Genomic DNA, 14,167 nt, shown 5'->3' on the forward strand with positions numbered 1-14,167 from the left:
ATGCCACGGACGACCTCGGCGGTTCTGATGTCTGCACAAGCTCGAAGCGTTCCACAGCGCCTGCGTCCGCCGCTTTCATGGCTGGTGGAGCAAACTGTTCTCATCCTGTCCTCCCTTTCTGCGAGGAGAAGTCTTCACGTGCGTGGGTAGACACCCCCTGGCTGACCCCTCAGTGGCCCTGAGTCTGGCTGAGGCCATCTGCCGTGATGGTTTTCCCAGCATGTGGTCACCACCCGTGCTCCAGCCAGCTCCCTATTACCTATAGGCCGAGGTGCAATCCTCTCCTCGTGGTGCTTAATGCCTTCCCCAGTCTGGCTGCCCTCTACCCGCCAGATGCATTATCCCATTTTCTTCTTCTCGCCCTTACCATTCCAGACACAGGGGAGGGTCCTACTGGCTCTGCCCAGGACCCATTTCCCACCTCCACGCCTTCAATCCAGCCCCCTCCTTTCCTCCGCCTCTCAGCATCCTTTGCCTCCTTCAAGAAGCGCTGATGTCTCCTTCTTGACAAAGTGGGTCCTCATTTCCCCAGGAGTCGGGCATTCTGCCACCTCAAACTTCTTCCAATTTCCTCACCTGTTTACATGTTATGCAGGCCCTGATGAGACATGAGCTTCTTGGGAGCAGAAATGCTTTCATCTGGGTCTTTGTCACCTGGCTTAGCTCCTGCATACCAGTTCAGGGGCTTAATCAAATTGAATGTAAATCTTCGATGATCCAGGAGCAAAGCCTGTGTTAGGTGGAGGAGAACCGCTCTCCTCAAGCTTACATCTACCAGGGAGATAAGGTGCTCACACAGGTCACTGTACTATGCAGGAGGTTTGTTTTTTTGCTTTTGTTTTGTTTTGTTTTAATTAATTTATTTTGATTTATTAATAATCACTTCCAGAAGCTTCTGAGCTTCAAATTTTTCTCCTTCTTCCTCCCTGCCTCTCCCTCCAAGACAGGGCACCACCTGATCTAGGCTATACATATGCATTCCTATTAAACATATTTTCACATTAGTGATGTTGTGAGTAAGAATTAGAGCCAATAGGAGGAACCACCAGAAGGAGGAAACAAAGCACAATAGAGGAAAAAAAATAGCAAATAGCATGCTTCGATCTTATGCAGGAGGTTTTGAAAGAACCAGACAAATGGGGCATGGCGCCAGGAAGTGTGACAAAGGGGCGCATCCTTCTGAGTGTGGGGACTGAGTGCCCTGGGACACTCCTGTCCACTCGGGGGTCTGCGCTCAGTGCGGCACAGTCAGCCTATGGCCACTGAGAGGGCTGTTGCACAGAGTTTTCCAAGCTTTTATGATTCTTTGAGAGGACTGCTTTTTTTTTTTTCAGATTGAAATATATTTTATTCAGACAAGGAGGTTGTTTTGCTTGACTTCCCTTGTTTGTTACAGGGGTTTTGTTTCTTGTTTTTCTTAAACTGAATTATTACTTTTATTATCATTAATCATTTGGCTCTGAACATCCAGTGTTCATACAAGCAAAGAGTTGATGGATAATATATTTTTTATTAATTTATTTTGATTTATCAACAATCACTTCCATATGCTTTTGAGTTTAAAATTTTTCTCCCCTTTCCTCCCCACCACCCTTCCCAAGATGGCGCACCATCTGATATAGGCTATACATTTACATTCATATTAAACATATTTTCACATTAATGATGTGGTAAGTAAAAATTAAAACTAATAGGAGAAACCATCAGAAAGAGGAAATAAAACTCAACAGAAGAGAAAAAAAAATAGCAATTCAACTTCCATAGGTCTTTCTTTGGATGTGGACAGCATTTTCCATCACGAGGCCTCTGGAGATGTCTTAGATCCTTGTATTTCTGGGAAAGGTTAAGTTTACCAATATTAGTGATCACACAACTTGGCTGTTACTGTGCACAACATTCTCTTGGTTCTGCTCGCTTCACTCAGCCTCAGACCATACAAGTCTTTCCAGGTTTTTCTGAAGTCAGCCTGTTCATTTCTTATAGCACAATAGTATTCCATCACATTCATATACCACAACTTGTTCAGCCATTTCTCAATTGATGGGCATCCCCTCCATTTCCAATTCTTGGCCACCACAGAAAGAACTGCTGTAATATTTTTGTACACATGGGTTCTTTTCTCTTTTTTTATGATCTCTTTGGGATGTAGCCCTAGAGGGGGTATTGCTGGGTCATAGGGTATACACAGTATTACAGCCCTTAGGGCATAGTGCATTGAATGTTTTTGTCAGTGATCTGCTGCTTACAAAATACAAAGGTGACATGAAACTGGAAGGGAGAGCTGTGGGACTGGAGGACAGCTTCACGGAGCAAAAAGTTCTTGAAAGGCTTGAGCATTTCTCTCACAAATAGCCACTGCTTTCTTTAATCACCACCTCTATATACCTACACGTCCAGACTTGTGCTTCCTGTGAGCCGACACTCAGTCCTCTCCCTGCATCTCTGCCGGACACTGGATAACTCCACCTGGACACCATGTCCTCTCCACCTTACCTCCCTCCCACCCCAGATGCCTCAAGCCTACCATGTCAAAATGAAACTGTCAGTCTTCCCCCTAAAAGCAATTCTGTTCAGCTCTTCCTGCCCACCCCCCAAAGCTTGGATGCTCAGAATCACAGTCCCCCCCATCCAAGTATTAGCCAAACAACAATCCTTCCACAATTAGCCTTTACTGGAAAACCTCCTGAGGCGGGGGAACCAAGACTTCCTGAAGCAGCCCCTCCCAGTTTGGGACAGCTCTTATCTCCACCTAAGTTTGCCCCAACTCAGCTAGCCAGACATCATTATAAATTGCAGGGCCCCCAAAAGGTGCTTAGTCAATGTTACAAGATAATTGTTGGTGCCATAGGTCTAAAGAAGGGCACATGTCCTGGTGGCATTCAAGGAGAAAAGTCTACAAACTGTGGGTCAGACAGTCTGCCTTCATCCCTAACACATTTTACAGATGGTTATTGAAGGGATGGGTAGCAGACATTTAGAAAAGGAAGCAGCGACTGCAAAGAAGCAGCCTGGTTTCCTCAATGAATGAAAAAGCGTTTATTAAGCACTCACCATGTGCCAAGAACTGGGCTACTCTGTGGGGATAGAAACAGAAAAAGCAGATGGGTCCCTGTTCCAATGAGAGGAGGCGCCACATCAAAGAAAGTTCAGCTGGAGGATAGACAGGAAGTCCAATGGGTGTAAGCACAGGCTCTGCCACAACCCTGGGTTCTTAGGTGGCATCAGTCTGTCAAGTGCCAGCACCAAGGATCTGGAAGACACGGGGCAAGGTGGGACAGATAGTGTGGCCTGGGGATCCACCATCTCCCCCACAGAACAGGGTCGGTGATTCCCTTCTCATTCAAGGCATGAGCAGTGGAGCAATCCACATGGGTTCTGGGCAGCCCAATTCTGGGTCACCAGCGGCAGGGGCAAGAGGTGGGGGAGTCTCTTCCAGGGCCAGCCCCCTCCATCCTCTCTACCACACAGCCTCCATTAGAATGTGGATACCAAATGGAAGTCTGAGGGCTCTATTTCGAAGGACAAAAATTTCCCTCATGATGATCCTTTGTCATTTACTTTTTTCCTCTTAAAATTATGGCACTTCTGTGTACGTGTGTGATTTAATAAAGCATATGATGTAAGCCACAGTTATGGCCTCAGGTCATGGCTTTTAACAGGTGCTAAATCACACCCCGTGCTCTCCAGCATCCCAATTTGTGATTGCCCACCCAAGGACAGATCACTCTAAATGAAGGCCATTTTTTTACAGTGACACCAGATGCAGTAGAGCAAGAAAATGCCTTCTGCCACAGCCCCCATCCCATCCCTGCCTTCCCTCTCCTCTCCATAGATCTTGTATGTGCATAGTTGCCTGTATGTTGTCTTCCCTAGTTAGAGTGTAAGCTTCTGGAGGGCAAGAACTGGTCTTGCCTTTCTTTATGTCCTCAGCCCCTGGCACATAGTAAGCACATAGTTAAGTACTTACTGGCTGACTTACTGACCCAGCTATAGTTTACCTAAAACATTAGACAAAATGGAGTGATTAGGACTCCAACAGAGTGTGGATTGGGATTTAGAATTGGATGAGTGACCAAAGCCCTCCCCACCTCTTGGCCAAAAAAAACGGTGCTTAATGGCTTGATGTCAGCTTGAAAGGAAGTCTCCAATGGTGTGGATCTCCAGGGATCTGTGGGAGGCCTAGGCTAGCTAACATTATCAGTGAATCGGCGTTCTGGTCAAATTTGCAGATAACACACAATAAAGGGTTGGAGGTAGGGAGTGGGATGGGCAGGCATAGATGACACACTGGATAACTGAGTCAGGATCTAAATAGACTTTAACAGGCCAGAATATGGGACTGGATCAAATTTAATAAGGAGAAATGTGAAGTTTTATACTTGGGCTCAAAAACTCAACTTCACACATATGTGATGGGGGGGGTATCCAGAGAGCAGCTCATCCGAAGAAGATCTGGGGGTGATAGTGAACCCCAAATTTGATAGGAATCAACAGTGTGATCAGTTAATCCCATTCAACAAGCATTTATTAAGGGCCTACTATGTGCCAGGCCCCGGAGATCCAGAGATTAAAAGGAAACAGCCTTTGTGTCTAAAGAGCTTATATTCTACTGAAGGGAAGTGAAATGGACAATTATCAGTCAATAGGAAAGAAACACAAGGTAATTTGGGGGTGGGATGTCACAGCTGACAGCATAAGCAGAGGATTCTGGGCATTGGCCGCAGCCTAGCAAAGACATTGAGGCGGGGCTTGGAATATGGCGGACGAGGAACAGCGGGAAGGCCAGACTGGCCAGACTGGTGAGCATTTGCAGGGGAGCGATGGCACAGTGTGCCTGGGAAGGTGCTTTGGAACCAGACTGAGGAGGGCCTTTCCCAGGCCTCCCCCACCACGCCCTGGCTGCTCGCACCTTCCCCGCTCAGATGGCCTTCCATCTCCTTGCGGGCGCACTGCTGGCACCAGTTGGTGACATGTTGGAGTGTAAGCTCCTGGAGGGCAAGGACTGGTTAGGAGAGCTCTCGAGCAGGTCTCGAGCAGAGACCTGAGCAGCCATGGGGTCCAGTCATCCGCTTTGGAAGAACAAGAATCTGAGCCCACTTCCTCGGGCTTCATAGCCAGCCCCCTCCCAGGATAGGGTGTGGTGCCACTTCTCTGGGGGTGGAGATGCCTCTAATGCTCTGTGCTGGCCGCCTCCCTCCTCTTCTCTCTCTCTCAAGAACCTCCCTTGCTCAAAGAGGGCCAGGGAACGTTCCTGGTTCTGACTGTCCCCGAAGGAATGCTGTGAGAATCAAGGCTTTGGGGAAGGAGGCCGGGGTCATGGAAGATTACTTTGGGGCTTTATTGGTTAAAAGAAAGGCAGAATCTCGTGAAGTAAAGATGGACCAGAGGGGTCTGGTCCAGAGGAAAGAGCTTGGACTTCGGGATCAGAGGAGCTGGGTGCGAATCCTGGCTCTGGCCCATTAGCTGTGTGAGCTTGGGTAAGTCCCTTCACCTGTCTGATCCTCTCATGTTCTTCATCTATATAACAAGAGCATTGGATCTTGAAGGTCCCTGCCAGTTCTAAGGTTCTGGGACCCTATTTCACACAGTAGGTCTTACGGTCCAAAGCCCGACTTCAGACCGGAGGTCGCTACTGCCACTGAGCCACTGGTCCCAAGTGCTGCGTCTGACAGGCAACTCCTTCAACTTGACTCTGAACTCGGGAAAACAGACCTTGCCCCTCCCTCCTTTTCCAAGAGGAAGAGAACCCTCCAAAGTGATTGAAAGCAAACGCCGAAGCCCACCTCGGGCATTTCGCAGCGTCCCTCTGGGTCAGCAGATGTTTTTTCCCAAAGGTCAGCTTCACCCTGTCCAGATCAATGGGGTCTGAATTAATGAGTTCAGTTCGGTCATAGAATATTTACAGAGACTGACTCACCTCATGTATTTTCCCTGGAACAGAGCGCGCCCCAAGGAGCTGACGCAGCCCCCCCCAACTGAGCAGTGGATATGCTTCCCGACCATCCCCTCCTCACCCCCCCACCCCCACACTATGCCTCATCTTCCTGACAGGAATATTCTCAAGAAAGAAATCATTCAATCGGTCAGCAAGGAAGCACCTACTGTGTGCCAGGCACTCGGCTAGCTGCTGGGGACACCAGGACCAGAGTCCCTGCCCCCAAGGAACTTGTGTTCCACCATTAAGACAGTGATGGTGACAGGCTCCCATCTCCTCAGCCCTCATGGGTAACAAGGTCCACTTTCCATTTGGATTTGGGTAGGTGTCTCTGAAAGGAGATGCCAGCTGGCTCCCTCCCATCACACCCTCCCTACCTTTGGCCGTCGCACTTTCTCACTTTGGAACCAGCCTTTCCAGCTGCCCCATCAAACCCAACGACTTCCTGTTGGGGAGGCCTGGAGACATGACGGACGTAGCGACAAGAGCCCACGTGCAGGCCGGGCCTCTCTGGAGCCTTTGGAGGGGGGTCAATGTGTCCGGCTCCATGGCTCCCAGCAGGCCCTCAGCACTGCCATGCAAAGGAGGGGCCCCAAAGGGCTTGGCCTTGGATGAGGGAGGAGGGAAGATGCTGGTGATGATGGCCCGCCAACAGCTGCTCTCCCCAGGGACACTCTGACTCCGGCCTGGGACCTGTCTCCTGCCAGAAGCCCAGCGGCAGCTGTGCACACACTCCCTGAATCTCAGGGCCAGGAGGGGAGCCTCACAGGCCCAAGGCCATTCTGTACCCAGCCCAGTGTCCCCCCTCCGGCTGCCCCAAGTGGACACCGCCTCTGGGCCTTGGAGGGAGAGAGGCTGCTACAGGCTCAGGGAAGGGTAAGGAATGAGTGTGGAAGGAGGGCCGGCATCCGGGCACGCAGAGGGAAAGTGAGAACAGCAGAGCCCGGAGAGCGTGCCCCCAGCCCCCTCCAGGCTCAGCTCAGGCACTCCTCCTACAAGAGGCCTTTCCTGACTACCCCCACCTCCCGAATCACTGTGTGTTTGTTTTGGATATGCCTGCGCTGACTTACCTGTGAACGCGTCATCTCCACCAATAGAATGGAAGCTCCTTGAGGACAGGCCTGCTGTGCAGACTCAGGGAGGGAACCTCAGAGACTTAGGGCTCGGAAGTCAAGAGCTGGGAGGGCCTCAGGGGCCTCGTCCAACCTCGACTGTCTCACACCAGAAAGTATCTGGCAGCCTCTGCCTGAAGACCTCTGCGGAAGAAGACATAACCTTTTGGAGCCTCAGTTTCTCCATCTGAAAATCAAGAAAACAATGCCCACCTCTCAGGGTGGCTGCACCGCTCAGACAGGCTGAGCCAGTGTGGACCAAGGACTGAGATGTGGGTCCTCGGCGTGGTCTTTCCTCCCAAATTCTGTGGCCCCTCCTCAGTGCCTTACACACAGTAGGGACTTCCTGGACATCTGAGGATTGAATGGCAGGGGCACTAGTGAGCACTCCAGGACTAGGGGCCTCTGAGGACCTGAAACAAGTCCTCCCTATGAGGAAAGAAGGACCCTGGCACTGTCCCAGACAGCCAGAGGAGGAAATACTCCTGGGATCGTGGTCATTTTACAGATGAGGGAACTGAGGCCAAGAGAGGTTAAGTGACTTGCCCACAAACACACAGGGAGCAGGTGCAGGATTCAAACCAGGGTCCTCTGGCCCCAGGCCTGCTGCACCAATGCTGCCTGGACAGTGCCAGAAGTGAGACTGGAACCCAGGCCCAGTGTTCTACCCACTGCCCTCCCCTGCTTCTCAGATGTGCTTGTGGATCAGCTGTAGATCACCCAGGCTCAGGGAGAAGGGCAGGCCTGGTCCTTGGGCCGGAGCCCCCTCCCAAGGAGCCACCGCTCTCAGCCCCTCACCTTCTGCCAAGTGTCAGTAAATGGTGAGACTGGCCCCCCAAGTCGCTGGGACCAAAATGGGCTCTGGACAAACCCAGCAGACTGGGACCTGAGCTCGGAGCCCCAGGTGTGGGCATAGAGGCTCAGTGTCTATTCAGTGACAGGAAAGAGAAGCAGGCTCTTTCTTGGTCCCTCTCTGTCTCTCTGTGTCTCTCTGTCTCTGTCTCTGTGTGTGTGTCTCTCTTTCTCTGTCTCTGTCTGTCTCTCTTTGTCTCTCTCTGTCTCTATCTCTTTCTCTGTCTCTCTCTTTCTCTGTCTGTCTCTGTTTCTCTTTGTTTCTGTCTCTGTCTCTTTCTCCCTCCTCTCTCTCTCTCTCTCTCTCTCTCTCTCTCTCTCTCTCTCTCTCACCTGCCCCCCACCATGGTGTAAGGGGAGCAGTGAAGGATCTCCCCCATTGATTATAAAGTCCTTGAGGACAGAACTCATTGAACTCCTTGTTTCATGATTGTCTCTGAATCCATAGTGCCTAGCACAATGCCTTGCAAACATTAGGTGCTTAATAAGTACGTGTTTATTAAATGCTGGCATTAACATCTCAGGATATGGGTTGAAGGCCACTCCTGATATGACCAACAGTATGTATGTGACCCTGGTCCAGTCCCCTCCCCTTTCTGGGCATCAATTTCCTCATTGACGGGAGCAAATGAGGTCTCAGGTTCCTTCAGGCTGTAATTCATTGGCTCCATCGACTGGGGCTGGAATCTTTCAGAGAAGTCAGAATGAAGTGATCAGGGAAATCGGAAGCCTCCAGAAGTAGCCTTGGGCACATAGTTGGTGCTCAATCAGTCCCTCTCCTGACACCCCTGGCTTCTAGTGCCTTCCCCGCCAAAATCACCTTGTCTTATTTTCTGTATGTTATGGATGCACTTTCCTCTGTACGTGTGGTCTCCCCGACAGAAAGTAAGCTCCCTGAGGCCAGGTGCTGATTCATTTCTGTTTCTGGAACCCCAGCACTTAGCACAGTGGCTGCCATACAGTAAGTGCTTCATAAATGCTTGTTGATTGACTGATGTGTGTTGCTCCCCCATTAGAATGTGAGCCCCCTGAGGGCAGAGTTCGTCTCCTTTTCATCTGTATTTTGCGCAGTGCCTGGCATTTAGCAGGTGCTAAACAAATAAGCCAGTGATGGATGGATAAACGGTCACCAAGGATGGCCTTGCAGGACGTGAGGGTGCTGAACACGTAGTTGACCAGAGGAGACAAATTTCTGGATTGAGCATGAGTCTCATGGGGATACTACTCATCCAAGAAATGAGTACAAGTTTGTCCTCCGACCTAAGCTGGTGCTGAAAAGCTCTGCAGACACGGGGTGGCTTCTCTTGGGTGCTAAAAGAAAGGGGGAGATGTCCAAAAGCCTCGGGCAGCTGCTTGGTCTCGGTGGCGCCTCCCCCCCACCATTTGGCACAGGCAGAAATGACCTCAGTCACTTCTGGACGCCGCCATCTCCAGGCCAGGCCCAGAGGAGCAGGCTTGCTCTCTGCTCCTCTGTCAGGGATGGCGCGAGGCCCTCAGAGCAAATTCGGGGAAGGACAAAGCTAACTCAATTGTTTGAATCTCATTAAGTCCCACAGGGCACCACTGTAATTCAATTGGCATTTGCTCTGGAGAGACAGAGTAGAGCAGCTCTGCCCCCTGAGCTCCAGGCAGTCCAGGACAGGCCCCAGAGCTCATCTCAGCTGGATAGGCCAGACACTCAGAGCTGGCAGGGACCTCAGCGACAGCCAGTCCAACCCACACAGGGACAGAGTCCCCTTGACACCACCCTCAGGAGGGTCCTCTGGCCTCTGCTTAAGGAGTCTAGTGATGGGCAGCTCACTACCTCTCCGAACAGCCTGGTTACCCTTTGGAACAGTTTTCCTGTGGCACAGCGGTAAGAATGCCAGACTTGGAATGAGGAAAACCTGGATTCAAATCTCTCCTCAGATCCCTACTCATGTAATCCTGGACAGCTCACTCGCTACCCAGATGGCACTGGACAAGACCCTTAATCTCCCTGGGTCTCAGTTTCCCCATCTATAAAATGAGAGGTTGGACTAGCAGGCTTCTGAGGCCCTTCCAGTTCTCTTGTTAACCCACAGCTGTGCGATCCTCCCTTCCAGTGCAACAGGGTGGGCCTTGGAGGCAGAGACCTGGGTTCGAATCCCGGCTCCGCCCCAGAAGATCTGTTTAGAGCCTGGACTTGTGACTTCATCTTTGTGCACTTCAATGTCACATTTCTTCTGGAAGAAGGGGAAGGCATTGGTCCAGAACCTCTAAGGTTCCTTCCAGCTCTGAGTCTAGAACCCAGCATCCTTTCTCCTAATCTGCTCCTGGATTCTAGAGGCCCCGTGGCTCCTGGTTCCACTCTTTGGGATCAAGCTGAAAGAGTCACGTGTCACAAAAAGAAAGCCAATGAAGAGATCTGAGGAATTTCAGAAAGGAACAAGGACCACAGGCAGGGTGATGTGGGAGCTACCACAGCAAAGCAAAAATATCTTTCAAAACCAAGCTGCACGGAAGGAATTCACAGCCTCGTACACCAGCCCCTGCCCAGCTGCCTCTGAATATGGAATCACTCACGTTGGCTGAAGATTCTCTAGTTCATAATAAAAAAAGTCTTAAAAGAGCATATGCAGGACCTAGGCATCAGCATCAATCGCCTTTGTGCCCAGACTGCACAGGAGGCGTTGGGTGCCTGGAATGCCTGGACCTGCGAGACTCAGTTTCCCCACTCATGGGCGATGCTCTCCTCTCACCAAGCTGCTTCGACTCCCCGGCTTAGCCAAGCCTAAGCGTCATTTGTATTCTCTCCAGCCACGTGGGATTACGAGGCACTTCTCTCCTTGCCTTCCTGACCAGTCCCTTCACTTCCCTGTGCCCAGGTGGTCAGCGTATGCCGTGAATGTCCATCACCAAGCCTCGATGAGTGCCTCTTGTTTACAGCAGGAACAGGAAAGAAGTCCCAGGCTTCAAAGGAGGACTCCCAGAGACCCAAGAAGGCATTAGTCAGTCTGGGAAGCTCTCTCTAATGGAGGGTTAGGAAAATGCTCCCCCTTGGCACAGTGGGGTATATTACATCAGCCCCATTATGTACCAAGCTGACGATTTACTCCATCCTCAAATACTGTAATTCTGTGTTCCTCAGAGGCTGCTAAATAAATGTCCTTTAGTTTTGCTAAGTATCAGATAGCTTACCCAGACCCTGGAGAGTGGCTACCGCACAGCTTACTCTTATCATTCGCGCTGGAATGGCCTCTCAGTCATGAAATGAGCAATTTTGGTCTCCATGTAGCATTACAAAAATGCTCACTACCCACTACTCCACCCCCCACACCCAGAAAACCATAGCTCTTAAAAGGCAGGTGAGCTGGCAGGCAGGCAGGCATCCAGCTTTCTTGAGCTCTCTTGCCTTCTGTTTTCTTACAGCCTTTTGTCTGAGGGGCTGCTTTGCCCTAACCTTAATCTATCCTTAACTTCCCCACCTTCACCTGTACGTTCTCAAGTCCCTTTTGACTCCTGAGATTGCCGCTGCTGTGCTCCCCCTTCTCTTTCTCATCTTCAGGCTCCTCTGTCTCCTGACTGTCTCCACACTGCTTACAAACACACCACGCCTCCTTCATCCTGATGTCAGCCCGGCTCACCCTCCCCTGAGAGCTCTCCTCCTTTTCATGGCTGAGTGCCTTGAGAAGGCCATCTACATTCAAGGTCTCTACTTCCTTCTCTCTCACACCCTTCTTAACTCTCTACAATCTGCTTCTGACCTCATTGTTCCAACAAAACTGCTCTTTCCAAAGTTACCAAAGGATCTCTGAATTGCCAACTCTCCTGTCCTTTTCTCAGTCCTCATCCTCCTTCACCATCCTCTGCCATGTCAACCAGCCTCTCCTTTAGAATGCACTCTCCTCTATAAGTTTTCATGACACTTCTCCAATTTATCTGACCACTCCTTCTTAGACTCCTTTGCTGAGTCTTTATCTGGGTCATCACAGGTATCTCCAAGGGTCTGTCCTTCACACTCCTCTCTCTTCTATCTCACTTAGTGATCTCGTCAGCTCTCCTGGGTTCAATTAACATCTGCATGCAGATGATTCCTAGATCTATTTATCCAGCCCTAGTCTCTCTCTTGAGAGTCCAGACTTACATCACTCTCTTTTGAAGATCTCAAACTGGAAGTCCAGTGGGCACCTCAAACTCAACATGTCTAAAATGGAACTCAATATCTTTCTCTCTAACACCTTCTTTGAAACATTCCTATGGGGGGGGCAGAGCTAAGATGTCAGAGGGAAAGCAGTGACTTGCTTGAGCTCTCCCCCAAACCCTTCCAAATACCTATTAAAAAATGGCTCTAAACAAATTCTAAAGCAGCAGAACCCACAAAAAGACAGAGTGAAACAAATTTCCAGCCCAAGACAAGCTGGATGGTTGATCAGAAAGGTATATCACGTCGGACAGGGAGAGGAGCGCAGTTTGGCATGGGTGTTCAGGCCGCAGCGACCCTGGAGCAGGCCTCAGAGGACTGAATCTCAGGCAGCCGTGGCGGTTTCCAGACCTCTCAACCTACGAACGCTAAAAACAACTTGGAAGGTCGGTGGGAAAAGTCTGTGACTGCGGTGAGAGAAGGAGCTAGGTCTCAGTCACAAGTCCCGAGCTCAGCTGGGGACAGTGGCTACCTCCCGAGCTCCAGGCCCACAGACTGAGGGGGAATCAATTGGCTAATGAGAGGATTGCAGGGATCTCTTTGCCAGTGCTGAGGCAGAAATCTCTTGCATTGCCCACACTTGGATCTGGGTCACAGTTTTGAGGTGGGGGGGTCCTGGGGCAAGGAGGAGTGCTGGCGTGGTGGAGTTTGTTGTGGTGGTGGAGAGGAAACACCTCATCCCTTATCATACCACCTTGAAAGAACTGAAAATTTACAGGTCCCTAGAAATATCTCTGAAAACAGCTGTACAAACCCCTGAAGCTTGGGCCAGTACATTCTCCAAACTGGAAGCAGACTCTTACCTTAACAAAGAGTTTAAAACTCAAGTAATTGGCCAGGATCATGAGTAAGCAGTGCAAAAAGAGTCAGACTATATTATCTTACTTTGGTGACAAAGAAGATCAAAACATATAACCAAAAGAAGACAACAAAGTCAGAGCTCCTACATCCAAAGCCTCTAAGAAAAATATGAATCAGTCCCAGGCCTTGGAAGAGCTCAAAAGGGATTTTGAGAAGCAAGTAAGAGAAGTAGAGGAAAAACTGAGAGTGATTCAAGAAAATCATGAAAAACAAGTCAACAGCTTGCTAAAGGAGACCGAAAAAAATACTGAAGAAAATAACACCTTAAAAATAGCCTAACCCAAATGGCAAAAGAGGTCCAAAAAGCCAATGAGGAGAAGAATGCCCTAAAAAGTAAAATTGGCCAAATGGAAAAGGAAGTCCAAAAGATTACTGAAGAAAATACTTCCTTAAAAATTAGAATGGAGAAATTATGAGAAATCAAGACACTGTAAAACAAATCCAAAAGAATGAAGAATTAGAAAACAACGTGAAGTATCTCATTGGAAAAACAACTGACCTGGGAAATAGATCCAGGAGAGATAATTTAAAAATTATTGGACTATCTGAAAGCCATGATCAAAAAAAGAGCCTAGATATCATCTTTCAAGAAATTATCTAGGAAAACTTCCCTGATATTTTAGAACCAGAGGGCAAAATAGAAATTGAAAGAATCCACCGATCTCCTCCTGAAAGAGATCCCCAAAGGAAAACTCCTAGCAATATTGTAGCCAAATTCCAGAGTTCCCAGGTCAAGGAGAAAATATTACAAGCAACCAGAAAGAAACAATTCAAGTATTGTGGAAACACAATCAGGATAACACAAGATTTAGCAGCTTCTACATTAAGGGACCGCAGGGCATGGAATATAATATTATGGAGGGCAAAGGAGATAGGATTACAACCAAGGATCACCTATCCAGCAAAACTGAGTATAATTCTTCAGGGGAAAAAATGGTCATTCAGTGAAATAGAGGACTTTCAAGCATTCTTAATGAAAAGACCAGAGTTGAATAGAAAATTTGATTTTCAAATACAAGACTTGAGTGGAACATGAAGAGGTAAACAGGAAAGAGAAATTATAAGAGACTTATTAAGGTTGAACTGTTTACATTCCTGCATGGAAAGATGATATTTGTAACTCTTGAGACCTTTGTCAGTATTAGGGTAATTGGAGTGAAAAAATTTTATGTATGTAGATAGATAGATAGATAGATAAATAGATAGATAGATAGATAGATAGATAGATAGATAGATAGATAGATA

Source organism: Vombatus ursinus, unplaced genomic scaffold (genome assembly GCF_900497805.2).
Source record: "Vombatus ursinus unplaced genomic scaffold, bare-nosed wombat genome assembly UNPS02004679.1, whole genome shotgun sequence".
Classification (NCBI taxonomy): Eukaryota; Metazoa; Chordata; class Mammalia; order Diprotodontia; family Vombatidae; genus Vombatus; species Vombatus ursinus.